General features: G+C 50.9%; 1 long non-coding RNA gene across 1 annotated transcript; it reads left to right on the top strand.

The window, feature by feature from the left end:
- Positions 1 to 6: 6 nt before the first annotated feature.
- LOC108447342 lies at positions 7 to 5,064 on the top strand. The gene is made up of 2 exons (XR_001862869.1): positions 7 to 4,152; positions 4,723 to 5,064. It is a non-coding gene; the product is annotated as an uncharacterized LOC108447342 (long non-coding RNA).
- The last annotated feature ends 475 nt before the right edge of the window (positions 5,065 to 5,539 follow it).

Below are 5,539 nucleotides of genomic sequence, written 5' to 3'. Positions count from 1 at the left end.
AGCGGGGAGGCGGAGGGGCCTAAGGGGTAATAGAGCAGCTGGACCGGCGGGTTAAAGCCAAAAGGAAGCCGAGACCTCTGACTGACTCTTTCCTCCAAAAAATCTGGGAACTCCAAGCACGCTGCAGGGAGAGAGACAGAAATCCCCTTCAGTCCCACTGAAGGTCTCCAGGGAATCCAGCAAAAGGAAGAACATCATCAGCCAGAAACTGCAAGTGGAGCTTTCGATGGGCAAAAGCCATTTGTGACCTGGAGACCATGCCTTGAGCTTCAACAGCTGAGAAAGCATCGCAGATTATAAAGCCTGTGCAGGGCAGAGCATCCCTAGGGACAGAGCTGGGGGCAAGGCTGTGACACTGCAGCCGGACAAGTGCACTCTGCTCTGGCAGCAAGCATGAAGGTTCCCCTCCTGGACCTGGCCTCCAGCAGGGCCTTAGCAGAGTATCTGTCTGAAATGGCTCTGCCTCTTGAAAAAATTGGACCTCAGAGAAATCAAATCATCAGAGCAGGGTGGTACTGGTTTAGGGCTCCTGAAAAGAGGCAGAGATGGACCGAGAGCTGCAGTGCTCCTCATTGAAAACTATCCGAAATTAACAGCCAAGTCAATAATGGGCAAACCAGAAAATAAAGAAAAGCCAGCAGCTTATGCAGGGTCCTGTGCTCCTCAATGTATTTAGCAGTGACAGAGTTTTCCATGGATGCAGTGTTATTCCAGGCAGACTGTACAATGTGGCTCATGCCAGTGGAGGAATTAGACCTGGAGAAGTGGCAGCAGCATAATCTTGCGGAGCAGCCTAAAGCATCCACGGTTTCTACTGTCAATCTTGAGTACAGCACTGGTGTTTTCAAAACATTTCCAGTGAACGTTTCAGGGGCACCTTCCTGAATACTGATGTATAGTTTGTAGTCTGTCCCTTGCACCTCTTCTTTTTACTTGTGTTTGTTACTTGTACCTTTCCTCTGCTGTTGAGGTTCAGGTTGCTGAGTAACATGCTGGTAATTCACATCAGATTCCAGTTTGACTAGATGGATAATTTGAACCATCATCAAACTTTTACTTCATGTTTCCTGCCCACCTTCCTAGCCCATTTCTGCATCTGACAAATGGCACAGAGTTGCCCAGACCTCCTGACTTGCTCACAAGACAGTTTGATTACTGCTTTAATACATTTGCTTTCCTTTAAGTAAGTCATTAATGCACAAGAGGACATTTGCTTTCACCCTTGACAGCCTTGGTTCTCAAATAACATTTTCTAGGGGATTGTAGCAGAGGCCTTTGTGGAAGACCAGCTGGACCAAGGATGAGCTGCATTTTCATAGCATTCTACTAATGAATGTGGAAACCTTGGTTTTGCAGCAGGAGAGTCACACAATGGTCATGGCCTTATCTCAGTATTTTCACCCATCGTTGTTTGACCTCAGCTGGGTATCACCACTGCCCTTCCCCAAAAGCAGCTGCCTGCTCCAGAGGACCTTGCTAGATCTAGGCTCTTGATTTATCCTGAGAAAACCCATTCCAGTCCCTCTACAGCTGTTTGCTTTCATCCATTTTATTTCTAGTCTGAGTCACCACTCCTGGCTATTTGTGTGGTACTTTAACAGCATTGAGTGCTCCAGGTTTTAAGTGATGTTCTCTCACTTCCAGGAGACCAGAGGCACCTCCCTGCTGAGCCCAGGGCAGCCTGCTGAAGTGACTGCCTTCCAGGCACTTCCCAAGGGCTGGCAGTCCTGCTGCTCCCCTGGGCTGCCTTTCCCCCACCTTCCTGAAAGATGCCTGTCACTTCCAGCCACCTCTGCTCTGCCCTGTGGCTGTGTCATGGTTTACAATCTCTGATGCTTTTTCAGAGCTGTTGGAGCTCAGGGCATGGTCCCCAGGTCATAAATGGTCCTTGCCCACCACAGCTGCCATTTGCAGTTTCTGGCTGATGAGGTTCCTCTTTTTTGCTGCGTTTCCCCTGGAAGGATGTTCAGTGGGATTGAGGTGGATTTCTCTGCCTCTTTCCCCCCAGCCAGTTCCCTTCAAGTACTTCTTGCAGCTCACTTGTGGGCTTTGGCCTTCTGGCTTTTTTATGGATGAATTTATGCATTTGTTCTCAGGCTGTTTCAATGTGCTTTGTTTATTTGGGAGCTTGGCTGCACAGCCCACTCTTCATTTTTTCCTGCTTTCATGTTATATTGACTTTGTGCCTACAGCATGAGCTACCCACAGCTGTGCTCTTCCACACATGGTGGCTTTTCCCGTTCTTTGGGGTCAAAATTTTTCTGTGTTGTTCACTGTAAGTCCCAGAGCCTGGTTACCTTCCAGCTTAAACAGAGACTGGTAGAGTGGTCATCACATTCAGCTGCTTTCCCAACTCCTCTTATGCTGAGACCTTTCTTGGTGCCAGCCACCAGCTGAGGTTTGCTTTGTTGTGGATATGATCCTTGAGGACATCAGGGAAAGTGTCCAAGGAACCCTTGCTCTTCAGCATCCAGGAAACCAATTTGAAAAGTGCCTTCAGAAAAGCCTCTTACTTATTTTCTTTTATGTGTCACTGCTGCCCAAATGGACCATGCCCACGAGCTCCTCCCCAGCACTTCAACACTGTTTAGAGACCTCACAGCAGCCAGCATCTTTGTCCTGGGCAGACAAGGTACCACAGTGTGTCCCTGTATGTTGGTCAAGCCCCTGCAGGACACCTGATCCCTTTGGGCCAGCACTTTTCTCAACCACACTGTTCCTGGAAGAGCCATGTGTTGTCTTAGCCTTTGTCCCCCAAACAAGGCTGAGGTGCAGCAAGACACGCCAGCTGCTCTGGAGTAGAGCGTTTCCCTTCAGTACAGACATCCCTCTGAAGCTGTCATGATTTTAGCTGTGAGAGCACCTTTTCTGGCACAGCCATGTTTTCTCCCTCATCACCACAACCTGCAGCCCCAGCCCAGAGGGGTGGGAAAGGTGTCCTGGTCTCAGGCACTGGGCCCAGGCTGGCCTCACATCCAGCCCAGTCTCCAGACCCTGGGGACAGTGCCACATCACTGGTACCTGGGCTGCTGCCACTCATGTACTTGGCCTCGTGGTGGGCTGGGGTGGCCTCCTGCCTTGCAAGATCTCCAGGATTTGTGTGCTCCAGATTCAATGCTAAACCCCTCAATTTTCAAAATCCTTTGGGGCCCAGGCTGCCAGGCCTGCATATGTTAGTGACATTAGCAGCTACTCTGTTCCCTTCTAGGTACATCCCAGTGGTCCAGCTTGTGCCCTGCCACAGCTTTGCAACAAGTGCCCCTTAATGTACTGCTTTTCCCTGATAGTCCTTTCATTCCTCCTGTGAGTTGCTTCCAGCAGAGCGACACCTACCCTCTGTCCCATCGAGGTGTGTGATGCCGCATGTACCTGTGTTTGAAGCGAAGGTTTTTCAATAGACACCATCTTCTCAGAGGGCCAGCTTGCACCCCAAACAACATTGTCACCATTGCTTAGCTCTATTCCCTCCGTTCTGTATTTTTGACAAATGGTTCCTTGCATTGACTCCATATATTCACTCCTTGTTTCCCTGCTTGTCATACCCAGTGTCTTGCTTCTCCATTCTGATGTCACCTCCCGTTAGGCATTTTTGTGATGTTAAAAAACTCTTCACTCAGAAAATGTTCCCAGTTTGTTGTTTTGGGTTTTTTTTAGTTGCCTTCCTGAGGGATGTCCATCAGTTCCAGCCACTTCTCACACTCTGTGGCCAGGCTGTGGGGGCCACAAAGCTCTTTTGGAGCAGTTGAAGCTCTCAGCACAGTCCCCAGGCCACTGCCAGCCTTTCCTCATTACAGCCACTGCTTGCTGTTCCTTGCTGACAAACTTTCTCTGCTTCCCACGGTTCCCCTTTGAGGATGTTAACATGACTGATGGATTTCTCCTCTCTCCTAACAGCCTTTGAGTGCATTGCTGTCACTCTCCAAAGGGACTTTTCGGTGCCAGTGGTGGGGTTGCAGCTGTCACAGGCAGAACAGGGCTAAGCTGAAGACGCTTTTCCACCCAGGTCTGGAGCCAGCAGCAGCCAGAGAGCAGCTATGTGCCTGGGAACCCTGGTGTACCCTCTCTGGTTTCTTTCCATTTTATCCATGATACAGATGCATCCACATACCTATTCTGGCACCCTGGTTCCAGCATCATGTTTCAGAGAAGCACGTAAGTATCTGTTCTTGCTCTGGCTCCTTATTTTTATGTGCCTTGTTAAAGCAGCTCTTTACTGCTTCCCACACAAATGTTGTCACCTCCTGTCCTAGTCTCTAGTGGAGTCTCAGGGGTTTTATGATTCCAGCTCATAGATGAATCATCTTGTCTTTAGCTGAATTGCTCAGTGGTTTCCTCCAGCACCCCTCTCCCACCTCTGTCGCGTGGGTACCTCTGTGGTGTCCCCTCCCTGGGTGCCTCCATGGACAGAGACCCTTTACTCCTCCCTGCATCCTGTAAGAGACTGCTCGGATAGCACGTGAGAGCCAGTGCTTCTGAGTCCCAGAGGAAAGAAGTAGGTTTTTGCAGTGTCAGCTTGCCCTCTTGTGCCTCACATTGCTCTCCACCTGAGTTGCAAGGTCTCCTTTCATTTTTGGAGGCAGGTTGCTTTGGCTGCTTTTTTTCCCTGCCCTTTCAGCCCTTCTGGGGATTGCTGTTTATTCCTGGGTTAGGAGAACGCTCCCACAGCCAAACTCCTTACCTTGTTGCACCTGTCTAACCCAGAGTTCTGCTCCCTTCACACAGGACTGTCACCTGCCTGCATCAATGAGTCCACACTCACCGTGGGACATGTGAGCTAAACCTGGATGCTAGTCCAGTGTCTCCATTTTCCAGGGACAACAGAGGTGGGATTTTTATGTTCCTGGAGCCAGCCAAGATGCCCCAGGGCATTGGATCCAACAGGGACCTAGAGCCACTCTGCCAGCAGCTGGATGCAAGGAGGGCTGCGATTCCGCTGGCATTCTGTCACTTGCACTTGTCCTTGCTCTCAGGTCTATGCCTGGTTTTGCTATTAGCCCGTCTCCAGAGATCTTAGAGCTTCCCTGTCTTCCAAAATACATATATCTACAATGAGCACTTCAAACTCAGAGAGGAAATACACTGAAAAACCTTCACTGTGTAGCTAAGACCTAGATCACTCATCAGAGCAAAGTTTGGAGTTAAATGCAATAAGCTGCTCAGGCTGATAGAAGAGCAGTTGCAGAGAGGTATGTCCACCAGGGTAAGGGAAACCTTTTGCCTTCCCTGGCCTGCTTTATCTGCACACAAGCCCCTGGTGGTGCCAAGCCCAGATGGAGCTGGGGCTCTCCAGCACGCTGCCGACCGGCACAGCTGGGTGTCAGGGCATGGAGGTGCATAGGTTCCCCTGCCTTCTCCACCCAGCAAGGAGAGATCCCGGGCCCAGTCCCTCCTGGAGGGCGGACATCCTTGTCAGCCCAGGCTTCCAAGGGTGCTACAGGTTCTTCGGGGGCCTCTGCTCGGCTGCGGCCCTGCGGGGTCTGGGTCTGGCCGGGGCAGGGCGGAGGGACCGGGCCCGGCGGAGCGGCAGGCGGCGCCGGGC

This window comes from Corvus brachyrhynchos, unplaced genomic scaffold, assembly GCF_000691975.1.
Source record: "Corvus brachyrhynchos isolate BGI_N302 unplaced genomic scaffold, ASM69197v1 scaffold806, whole genome shotgun sequence".
NCBI classification, from domain to species: Eukaryota; Metazoa; Chordata; class Aves; order Passeriformes; family Corvidae; genus Corvus; species Corvus brachyrhynchos.
This window is presented reverse-complemented; position numbering and strand designations above follow the sequence as displayed.